Here is a 13,233-nt window from a genome sequence, read left to right as displayed (position 1 = left end):
GCTGGGGTACGTGGTACCCATAGAGAAGCTGGCTGTCCCCTTCCATTTTTCTGTAAGGAAGGGAAGAATAAATGGGACAGGAGAAAGGAAAACCATTAAGATGTTATTTTAACTAAAAGTTCTGGTAGAGTAATTTTTTTAAAAAAAGCTAAAATGTAAAGATTAAATAAAACAGATATCAGAGAAAACAACTTCTGAAGATAGCAAATCAAACTTAAGATTTGGAAAGACCCTGAAGCAATCATTGATACAGTACAGAAAATAGGCAGTTCTTTTGAAAATTCATAGATAAAACAAGAAACTTCAAAGAGGTATTTAGCCTGCCGCTGGCATCTTTGATCTATACCTTTAAACAGGTTATGTATTTTTCTCTGTTATTAAAGGCACACAAAAGATGGTTATGTTAGTGCAGCCTCTCAGGATGCCCATCACCAATGATTATGAGGTGAGGAATAGAACAATGCTTAAGAAACTTGCACTCCAGAGCTTCCTTGTAGGCTCAGACTCAGGCCTGCCCTCTAAGTGGTTCTTGCTTGAAACCTCCCTTGTCTTACTTTTCCTCTTTCCCTGTCTTACTTTTTCCTCTTTCTCATCACGTGCACAGAAATCCTTCTTTCAAGGTCAGCTTCTGGGAATTGAACCTAACACAATTGGGTAGTTTTGGATGTATTCTGGAGGATAATTGTTTCTGGAAAATAAGACATCATTACTCGAACTCTGCAGATGAGAATGACACCATGAGTCATGGAAGAACAATAACTAGCTGCTGTGTTGTTGCTTAACACTACTTGTATGATTTTTTGAGAGATGGGGTGACACCTAAGTTACATTCTCTTCCTGGCTTTTAGTTGTATCAAATGTAAAATGAGGGTGTAAAACTAGGTGATCGCTAAAGTTCATTCCAGCTGGAAAAATTCTATAATGTAAATCAGGAGTTGGCAAATTATGAACCTCTGGCCAAGTCCAGTCCTACCTCCTTTTTTTTGAGTAAAGTTTTACTGGAACACGGCACTGCTCATTTGTTTAGGTATTGTTTATGCCTGCTTCATGCTGCAGGATTGAGTACCCTAGGCTACTCTGAAACTCCATGAGACTCATAATGATTATTATCCTCAACATTTTAAAAAACAGGTGAGGAAATTGAGGCAAAGCAAATTTAAGTTGTCCAAGTTTACAGGATGAGTAATGTCAGAGCTGAGATTCATATTCAGCCAATATGCCTCCAGAGTTGGTGCTTTTAACTACGGTGCTAAACTGCCCTGATTTAAGAAGCCCGCAATTAAAGTGAATGTTAAAACCTTTTGACTTATAGTAGTTTATATGTGCTTGCTTTGTTTTTAGTATTGGGGTTAACGTTAACAGGAACACACATGGAAGCATGAATGGAGGAGAGGGAAGGGGAGAAATTCTGCAAGCTCAACAAAGTTAGAAAATAATATCAAAAATAAAATTTAGCCTGCTTATTTTTTTTCTACCATCACATGCAATCCTAAAATGTGGTTTCATGTTCCCTTCATTTTTTCTCATAGTGCAAATCACAGACACATTTACAAACAAATTCACAACTAAGATGCTTAACTTGGTCCTCAGCACATCAGCATCCTGTGTCTGTGGAGCAGAACTAATCATTTTATGTCACTTCTCACTTTTCCTCCCCTCCCATTTCCTTTGAGATTGCAATTCTGCTTAGGCGATGTGATGAATGGCAATGCCAAGGGTAGATAATTTTGCTTTTGACAATTTACACTTTCACAGTGCATCAGCACATTGTTTTGTAATGTTTTTGGGTTTTAGATCACATTGACATTAATCCTCTTAAAATATATTTGTGTATCCTTTTCCAATGTGGTGAAGGCTCGTTTGAATGGAACAAGTTTAAACACTAACTTAAATTGAAGAAGGAAATATCTTAAAGGGGAAAGGATGGAGAGTCATTTTCCAATTTATCTTTCTTAAATCACAGCTAGAATTCAAGTCATAGAGGAGTAGGAGTTGCTAATATAAATTCTTGCTTCTTTTTCTATTTTTTTTTTCTTTGAGATGGAGTATTGCTCTTGTTGTCCAGGCTGGAGTGCAGTGGTGTGATCTCCGCTCACTGCAACCTCCACCTCCGGGGTTCAAGCAATTCTCCTGCCTCAGCCTCCTGAGTAGCTGGGATTACAGGCATGTGCCACCATGCCCAGCTAATTTTTGTATTTTTAGTAGAGATAGGTTTCACCATGTTGGCCAGACTGGTCTCGAACTCCTGACCTCAGATTATCTGTCTGCCTAGGCTTCCCAAAGTGCTGGGATTACAGGTGTGAGCCATCATTCCCCACTTCGATTTCTTTTTTTGGTAAATATTTTGTCACAGTGTTTTAACAATAACCCACAGTGTGAACTCATCTCAGAGAATTTGGTTTTGGCCATTATAGCTGTAATTTAACTTCTTTCCTAATGCATGCAAAGTGGTTGATAAATTTCTTATTCTGCCCAAGTCAGCACTTCCTAACCTTACTATTTTGGGCAGTGTTTGGGACTGTAATAAGATTAAACCAGTCTTGTTCTGTTCCTCTCTGTCTTTCTGTCTCTCAGTCTCTCTGTTCTTCTCTGTCTCTGTCCTTCTGTTTGTTTTATATTTCCATTATTGCCTGATTGCCTGAGTACTTACTTGTGCTAGCCACTGTGCTATTTAACGTGCTGTACTTCATTTATTCTTCACACTAACCTCTGAGCTTGAGATTGCCATAGAGAATTTTCAGATGAGGCAACTAAGGATGCACAAAGTTAAATGTTACACAACTGTAATAATAATAATAGTGTAATTTAATAATAAGTTGTTATATTAATGCAATAATAATAAGTAATGATACACTTAAGATTCCAACTCGGAATGGTGTCCCTCCAGGTAGTAACCTTAAACACTGTACAAGAACACGAAAGGTTCAGAAATCCTCAAATATTAATGTGAATCAAGAAAGTTACAGGCTTCCGTGTAGGAACCAGATAGTCATGATCCTAGACCAGCAGATTGAAGGTAAAGAACAGACTGGTGATAATCAATCATGCAAGTGGTTAGAGAAATGAACATTTAACTTGACCAGAACTTGAGAGAGATCAGAGCTTTGACGACAGGTATCTGACATCCAAAACAGCACTTGGGCTAAGAACCAGGATCGTAGGACCTGTTAACTCCAGCACCTTTTCTTTGCACAGAAAAGGATAAAAGAACCTGATTCAGTAGCAGAAATTTTCTGAACTTGCAAAAGGGGATCAGCATTTACTAAGTACTGATTTATGTAGTTTAATAATAAGTTGTTATATTAATGATACACTCAAAATTCCAACTCGAATTGGTCTGCCTCCAGGTAGTAACCTTAAAACTCTACAAGAACATAAAAGATTCAGAAATCCTCAAATATTAATGTGAATCAAGAAAGATACAGGCTTCCATGTAGGACAGTTTTCTCTTTTTGAGTACTGTGCACAGACTAGTATATGTCAGCTTATTTAATACTCTTCACAAACATACAGGAAGCAGCTATACTGTCTATAGCTACACAAGTAGTAAGACTGCATATAGATATGGGTAGCATTGGGAAGCTTGCTGGCACTCAACTGAATTAAAAAAAAATGTGCATAATAGAGTGGTGCTACTATAAGCTTGTAAAAGACAAAGAGCTCTGATAGCTTAGAAAACTCTGAGTTTTGTTTTTTCTTATACATTGAAAGAGAGCAGGGAAACAGAGTGTCATGATTTGGGGGTAAAAAACCCTTCCATGTATTATTTAAATAAAATCTACTTGCTTTGAGAGAAATGTATACCATTCTTCATCTATATTTGAATGCTATGTATGTTGTTGAATCTAGATATATAAACCACCAATCTTCCTGCGACTGGAAAAATATCAGGAAAATCAGTAAGGGAAAGACCTCTAGTATCTTTTGACGAGTAATATAAAAAGTTAAAAACAGGCTATTTAAAAGTATGAATTGTGCCTCCCTAACACTTTGATTTTAGGAGGATTCTCCATAAAGAACATAGTGCATTTAGAATCTAAATTGATTTGTCAAAAGTTTTTTCTCAGGATTTTGACCCAGAAGAAAACTGAACTCTTCCTCAAATGTTTGCTAGGACTAAAACAGAAACAAAAATAACAAACAAACAAAAAACAAAACTGAATCCAAAATGATGAAACTAGCCCTGGAGTATGTTAGAATTGGTGTCAACTTCTGTTGACAGTCCACAGACACCTTTTAAGAAAAACTGGTAACTGTGGCATCCAATTCCCTTTGCTTTAATCTAAAGTACTACTTTGAGAACTTATACAAATAATACCTTTTCATTTCAGCCAGGCTCATTTTTGCGTGTCTATTTTCAATGTTTTTTGTCACCCAGGTTGGAATGCAGTAGCATGATCACAGTTCACTGCAACCTTGACCTCCTCAGGCCCAGGGGCTCAGGTGATCCTCCCACCTCAGCCACCTGAGTAGTTGGGACTACAAGCACGCACTACCATGCCCGACTAAGTTTTGTATTTTTTGTCGAGATGAGGTTTCATCATGTTACCCAGACTGGCCTTGAACTCCTGAGCTCAAGCAATCCTCCCACCTCGACCTCCCAAAGTGCTGGGATTACAGGCATGAGCCACCGCATCTGACCCTTGTCTCATTTATTAGGCTAAGGTTTCTTTCTTCTACAGTGGTGGTTTTACTTGTGCTGTTTTCTTGCACAACTTTAGTGGGTGCAGCAGATCCATCTAATCAAATCCTTTCGCTCCTTGGCCCTCCACATGTTCTATGTTACTTCTGGAATCTCACCTGGTTCACTTTCTTCCTCCTTCACTACATTCCACCTACGCTACCCACCCATAGCAAGCAGGCTCCTGCCCCTGAGCTGTCTCAGTGTTGCTTCTCTGCCTGGAAAGCTCATCTCCTAGATCTTCCTCTGGCTAGCTGCATATTCAGGTCTCATTTCGTATGTGACCTGCTCAGAGTGACCAACCACATGCCTCCCCAGCACCAGTCAGTATCACTCTATTATATTACAGTCTTTCAATGTCTTTTCATCTGAACTGTACTTTTTAACTTGTTTATTGTCTTCTCCCATTAAAATGTAGATTACAACAAATTGTGTCTATCTTCTTCAATGCAGTATAATCTGCATTTTATTTTAGCTCTATTATATCCAAATAATCTGACACATAATAGGGCTAAAATAAAATGTACATTGAATGGGAGACTGACTTTCAAATCTCTGTCTCTGCGAATATTTCTTCTTTAACTCGATATTGCTACTTTCCTCTTCTAATCAGTTCAAGAGTTGCACGTTTTTTGAGAATGAGTACATGAGACACTTTACTTACATTATATATTTTAATCCTTGCAACAGCTCAGTAAGGTAACTATGAATATGCCCATGGAAACTGACAAAGCTAATCAACAACCAGAATTGAAACAAAGGTCAAATGACTTCCAAGCTGATCTTCTTGTCATTAAGTCATGTCACTGTTTGCTATCTGAATAGTAAAGTGAGGCTCTTGATTGTACTCAGAAGCTCACTTTATCACAAGCTGTCTCATTGGTTTTTCTACCCCATCCTCTCCCTTACCTAAGCATGGGTTTAATTCTTGTAACATGCATATGGTTAGGAGTTATTTGAATACTTTGTCATGGATTCTTTTTGCATTCCCCATAGCAACAGGGATTGTGTAAGGCCATTTTAGACATGTTATCAATATTTGTTGAGGAGAATTGATTAAACAGATAGATAACACAAATAAGGAAATCTAGGAAGCCCTTGAGAGGACTTGCTGGTTATGGATTGAATGGTGATATGGTTTGGCTCTGTGTCCCCATCCAAATCTCATCTGGAATTGTAATCCCCACGTTTCATGGGAGGGACCTAGTGGGAGGTGGTTGGATTATGGGAGCGGTTTCTCCTATGCTGTTCTCATGATATAGAGTTCTTATGAGAACTGATGATTTTAACGTGTGGCACTTGCCCTTTGCTTGCACTCTCTTGCCTGCCACTGGGTAAGACGTTCCTTGCTTCACCTTCTGTCATGATTGTAAGTTTCCTCAGGCCTCCCCAGCCATGTGGAACTGTGAGTCAATTAAACCTCCTTTCTGTATGGATTGCCCATTGTCAGATAATATCTTTATAGCAGTGTGAGAATGGACTAATACAAATGGAGTCTACTGGTGAAACAAATGTGGAGTTGGAGTCATCACCATATATTCCTTACGAGGAAATACTTGAAGGGAATAGTATAGTTACATGTAAAATTTAACCAGTCAACTCAAAATTTACTCAAGGAAATTTCTGGAAATTGACTTGTGGTAAAATATTTCCTTATTAGATTACCAAGTCCTATCAAAAACTCTCCTATTGAAATAAAATCTTATCCTCAGGTTACTTGCAGCTTCTGAGCATTTTTGTGAATTTACATTGATTCTCAATGACTTCCTACATGTAAATCACTTTCAAAGAAACTAGCAGACTATTGAATGGGGAAAACTATATATTGAGTTGGTAATTCATTTCTAAACATCAGTTAAGAACACTGAAATGAGGGAAAACAACTATATGTAAGTTACATCACTTAATAAGACTGTAAATGAAGAAAACCAATTCTATTTTTAGGAATTAAATCAGCTTATACTTATAAATACTTAATATTCAATGCTTTTATTGAGCAACTACTGTATAGCCAGGTATTTTTTAGGCACTAGAAATACAGTGGTAAAAAAAAAAAAAAAAACCACTATTCCTTTGTCCAATAAAGATACATTTTAGTAGGGAATCAACTGCAAGTAAATATATAAGAACAAATTGTGACACAATGGTTTTTTAAAAAGGGAGAAATTATGAGGGGAGGAGTTAGAGGTCAGGGTATGCTACATGAATAAATTATGTTTAAATTTGAATCTAAAGGTGTTACCCAAGCATAGCGTGGTAATTATGAGGTTCTAGTGGATTGAGGATAGAGGAGTAGGGGAAGACAAGTCTAGTGGAGGGAAGAGCAAAGGTGAAATCTCCCTCCCTTTCTAAGGTAGAAGAAAGACTGATTGGATTGAGGAACTCCAGGATGACTGCAGTAAAGTGAGCATTCGAGGTCCCAGATAAAGAGAGTAATGCATGTTTGGTAGGCAAACCAAATAAAGTAGAGTGAGTGACAGTGGCTAGTGAACATACATTATGATGTGTAGTTTTTGTTTTGGGGTTTTTGTTTATTTCATTTTAGGTGATAGACCTGATTTGATTAGCTATCTCTGTTTTCTTTTACAAAGTCCTAATGAGTTCATTTATTTCATCCTTTAAAAATAAGTTATTGAATGCCTGCTATATGCAAGAGAGTACAATATATGATGATGGCATCTAGAAATGACCAATCAAATCTGAACATTTACAATCTGGGTTATAGAATACAAAATAGTTATTTTCATATTAAAATTGCTTTGTATTTAATAGCCTTGGGTCACAACAGGAAGGATGAAAGAATCCACAAATTGTTCTCAGAGTTTGTAATTTGGACCAGACATCAGGCTCCAAGTCTCACTTCCATAGGTTGAATCCTAACTTGACAGCTTCCTAATTTTCTATGTGTGGGCAACTGCATTTTTTCTTTGAGCCTCAGTTTACTGTTTTATAAACTGGGACTAATGGCAAAATTCTTACCTGGTTATCTACAGGGGAGGGGATAAGAGGAGTAGAGTGACTGAATAGATACTACGTGAAATACAGGTCCAATATTTGGCACATAATATCGACTTAATAAATAGTAACCATCATATTTTACTCCACACAAACAACTCAAGGATAATTTTTTATTGTAATCCTCAGTTTGAGGACATATACTTGACCCTTGTCCTACTTGTCTGATTGTTGGAAGTACCAGACATAATCATTTGATTGGTCTGTTGATATGGCTGGGCAGCTGTAGTTGTTAAAGCTTACTACGTGATTCTAATGTACAGTGATAGTTGCAAACCACTGACCTAGAGGCTGCTGAAGGATGATAACATCCTACTCCACTCTGCGTCCTGACCTACCATAGTAGGAATTCAAGTAAGTGGCAAAATTGCCAAAGGGCAGGTGAAAGAAGGTACACACTGGGGTGTTAAAGGAACCTGATGGATTCATACAGTGTGTTTGTACTGCATTTTCATTCTGCTTGGTGAGAGTTTCTAATCAGATGTGAATATTCAGTTTCTGTCATCCCTGGGATCCTAGGTCCTATTACCTCTTTGCAGAATTCAGTGACACCAAGAGCTGAAATTACTCTTTAAAGTCATTAATAGGCATACCATTGCATCATAAAATGTTAGTACATTTAATAGTCTCCCAGCATCCTGAATAAAGCCTGTGTATTTCTGAAAATGTCTGATGGACTTGAAGGAGTATCTGACTTGGAAGATTTTAGACTAAAGATCCCTCTGCTCTTTCACAGAAGATCTCCTTTCCCCACTGTGCTAGATAAATCTTCCTAAGCCATCCCTTTGATTATGTCATTCTCCAGTGTAAAAACTTGCAATGGCTCCCCACAACTGCAGGAAAACTTCTAACCCCTTGAAAATGGCTTTCAAGTTTCTTGACTGTCTGAACCAGTCATCATTTATAGACATGCCAATATTTTTCTCTTGCCCAAACCCTGTGCTTTAGCCAAATGATCTATTGACCGTATCCTGAACGTACTTTGTGCTTTTTGCCCTCGATATTAATGTTTCTCAAACTTTCATATGTATACAGATCAACTGAGAATTATGTTAAAATACAGATTTGGGTTCATTAGTTGGAGTAGAAGTGCAATGAGTTTCTGCATTTCTAACAATCCCTCCAGTGTTGTATTTGGTGCTGGTACCAGAACGCCACTTGGGGAGTAAGGCTGTACGCATAGGTTACTAAAAGCTTTCAGGTAAACCAGAATAATTTATCGTCTCCTCATTGCATATTGCTTTCCGGTTTATTTTCAATGTTTGTGTAACAACGTTATTAATTGAGATATTGATTTTTAGCTCCGCATGGTATTTCTCCTTTTCAATCCATTTTCCAAAAATATCATGGTCTTGTGTGACCCCTTCTCTCAGGACAGGTTTGTGTTTCTGGGCTATGAGAAAGGTGGCTTGCAAGATGCATCCTGGTCTGGTTTGGTTTTCATATAGCCTAAGACATTAAAAAAATGTTGCTGGATTTCTTGGGGAAGAGGAAATGGTCTGGCTCTTTGAGGACCAGATGGCAGTGAGGAGAATCCTCTGGCCCAGAAGGGGATGGAGGTTTGAGGAGGCCACTCTTCTGAGGGATGACTGTGTGTTATACACACACAGGTTACTGGAACCTTAAGAACACAGCTCCAAAGCTTGCCAGAGAAGTAAGTACCCCAAGCTTGACAAGTAAACTAGAGAATCTCATACATTAAAGGAGAGAAGCTGCTTTGTCCCCGTTTTAGAGCAAACTTAGAACCTCTGCAAAAATGGGGCTGGGGGTGGAGTAAAAAATGACTGATAAATTAGATGCCCCACATGTTGGGGAATCGAAAAAGGTTTTAGATAGAAAATAAATTGATATTCCTTTTAAGGCTCAATGTTTGAATCAAAATTCGTATGTGCTGACCTTATTTCAGATTCACTATCCTCCTAAAACCTGCTTTGGTGTACACAAGGGCATCATGACTGAGGGAAGCAGACCTGACTCTGGGATCAAATGAGCCCAGTTTGAAATTTTAATTTGATACATATGTGGATGTCAGAATTTTTATTTGCAAAAATGTGGCTAATGACATTTATTTCACTGGATTGTTGAGAAGGTTAGAAATAATAAATATACCCATGTTGTGTGTAGTGTATAGTCAGTAAATGCTATTATTATACCTATTACTTCTTTACTACTACCTGTAACACTTTTACTATGATCCAAGGAGCATTTGAGGATGCCAAATGCATCCCCAAAAATTCCTAAAACCGTGTTGTCTACATAATTAATTTGAATATTATTAATAATCTTTGATAGTAACCAGACACTAATAACTTTCAATCATAATGATGCTCTTTAATTTATTACCTATTCTTAACAGTTATTTCCCAAGTGTCTCAGTGTTGTACCTGTAACATAAACTCTGAAGCAGGAGATTATAATTTGTACTTCTTGGTAATTCATTGATGATTAGTCTAGTGTCTCATGTATAGTACATACTCAGCAAACCCTTGGCACCTGGTGTTGCAAAACTATGGTTCCTCATAATTTAGTAGAATGTTAGGGGACAAATATTTTCAATAAAATTTTGGCAATCTGGAATTAGGAAAAGTACTGCATTTTAATGTGCATTACTTCCTTATTTCTTGAAGAACTATAATATACTCCCAGTCTGAAGCAAGCGAGCTTCATGCTTCATCACATCCAAATCTGCGTGTGTTTTGTTTCTTACCAAGTAGGCTGAATGTTAAGGTAGATGCAACTATGGAAACCAGATTGGGGGCAAGCAGACCAATGAAGAGAATCACTCTTCCTTCATCTGTTGTAGAAATATTTTTGCAGAACTTTTGAACCCAGAGTATCAAGGCAGAAGTCATTATGGTCTTTAATTTAATTAAATAGGATTTAATATTTTTCAAGTAATATCCTGATACATATTTCAGGAAAATATAACAAAGAATCAATTTTGTAGAATTCAGTTAGCTAGGGGTTAAATTCTACACTAGCAACAGAAAGTTTACAGCTGCTGTCAGAAACAGTAATTACTCTGGTCAACATTCTCTAAGAAACTCCAGCTGTCTTATCAAGCTTGCTTTGTCAGAAAGACTCCTTTTTTGTTAGGGGCATCAGTTGTAGAATAACCATGATGGTGCCAATGAAAGAGTTGAAAAAAATGTTTTAGAAGCCATAGTGTGGCATATATATATATATATACACATACACATACTACACGTATATATATATACAGCTTAAATTTAAAATTCTGATAATATCTACTGTGCTTTTAGACAGCACTGAATTTTTAAAAATTATTATCTAATTAATTATTTAATTAGTTATTAGCCACATTTTGCAAATAAAATTAGAACTTTGAGTTCTAAGGTACATGTGCACAACGTGCAGGTTTGTTACATATGTATACATGTGCCATGTTGGTGTGCTGCACCCATTAACTTGTCATTTACATTAGGTATATCTGACAGCACTGAATTTTAAAGAAAGTACAAAAATGAGAATTTTTCTCTTTGAAACAAACTCCTAAGAAATTAATACTAATGATGGTCTTCAATGCACATCTCAACCCACCTGACAAACAAAGCTGAAGATAGTAGCAACTTACATCCTGGAGGCTCCAAGATGTTATCACCTCAATGTGACATCCTATGAATAGGACCTTAGCTTTAGGCCTAGTCAGAGGTCACAAATGATTCATATTTTTAGTGTAAATATTCATGGGATTTCTCATCATTCTTAGAGATATGGTTCTTCAGAGATGGCTTTTAACTCATACAATTACTTACCATGGTATTTCTGCTTTTCTACTGGTGGGGAAAATTTAGGAAGGAGGAACTAGGGACTATGAGCCTATACTCATGACAAAAAGGGATATATGAGGAAATGAATGAGTGGTTGGTGTTAACGGAACTTATTAGAGTACAATTAGAATTGAAACCCTATGTTACAGCACTTAGTAGTGGAAAGTTTCAGTAGAAAATTAGAGTTAATTATTACCATCCTCATTTTACCTAAAATAAAACTTCAACTTTTTAACCTGAGTTAATTTCCATGATTGGTGCTTAAACATTTTTTTAGCATCATCCCATGCCATGCTTAGACACTGAAACCTTTTCTAATTCTCAAACTTACCAAGCCTGTTCTTAACTTAGGCACTTTGAGCTACCTGTTTTGGGGGTTTTCTTTCTCACATTGCTGTTCCCTCTGTCCATGTTGCCATTTCCTGATCTTTGTATAGCTGGATCCTGCTTACAATTACAATTTCATCTTAAATGCCTCATCTCCCAAGGGGTCTCACTTGATCATCATACATAAGGTTGTCATCCACTAGCTTTCTATCTGCCTTAATTATCTATATGATGCTTTCTATTACTTCCTCCTTTTAAATGGACTTGATTATCATCTTCCACTTGAAGATAAGCTCCACACAAGCAAGGGTCTGGTTAGTTTTATTCACTTTGATATCAGAAATTACAATGATGCCAATTATCAGTAGACACTAAATTTGTCTTTGAAGGGGGGAATGAATTTAAGAACGCAAGTTACCTTAGAGATTTTTAGTCATGGCATCCTTAAATTGAAATCCATAGGTTATATAAACATTTTCATATGAATAATGCTTTATTTTCTCTGAAGATGAGCCATGGTTTTCAACAGAGTCTCAAAGGGGTCTCAGACCTATTGTTTCTCTCAAGCTGGGTTTCCCAGAAGTGGTTCTGAGATGAGAAATCATGTAAAAGTGGTGTGTTAAGAAATGTTTTTAGGAAAAACAGGTTGTCAAGTAGGAAGCAAGGCTGGGAAGGGAAGGAGGCCAAGCAAGGGTGTGGCATCAAACCAAGTCCCACTGGGGAGATTTAAAGACAAGGGGCCTCATTCAGAGCTGTATCAAGGACCTAAGGAGTTTATACCTCCACATCCTTAGTCATTGGCTCATGGTTTCCCTGGGAAAGGGGAGGGTGTAATTCTGGCTCTTTCAGTTTGCATGTAAAGCAGTATCAGGAAGCCTGTGAGTGGCCCTACAATGAAGGGAGGTGAGTTCGAGCCATTAGCAGTAAAATTTCCTGAGATCTCATGTTCATGTTCCTGAGATCTCATAATCATGGACTCATGATCTTCCATGTTTCAGAGGCTGTGAGTGGAATACTCACAGTATATGCTACAGCTCCTTCAAAAGAAAAACAAGTAATTTAATAATTATCACTCAATCTATTCTATTTCTCTCATTCTATAAATTGGGAAAATAAATTCTACTGTAGAAGTGAGGTGGTTTTCTAATAATTCATTGGTAAAATTTGTTTGGATCAGATCCAAGGTTGAAAGACTATCAGCCTATTTATTCATTATTGAAAACTCTATAAATAATTATACATACATATATACACATAGATTTTTATTAAATGTAACATTTCTTCCTAGAAGTTATAGAAAATACAGTATCAATAAATTACTACCTTGTCCGCAGTGATTCTGTAGTACAGTAAAAGACAAAAGATGTATATCAACAAGGAGCACTATAAAATGTGATCACATAAGAAGGAATACATTTT

Source organism: Trachypithecus francoisi, unplaced genomic scaffold, assembly GCF_009764315.1.
Source record: "Trachypithecus francoisi isolate TF-2019V2 unplaced genomic scaffold, Tfra_2.0 Lachesis_group2, whole genome shotgun sequence".
Taxonomy (NCBI): Eukaryota; Metazoa; Chordata; class Mammalia; order Primates; family Cercopithecidae; genus Trachypithecus; species Trachypithecus francoisi.
This window is presented reverse-complemented; position numbering follows the sequence as displayed.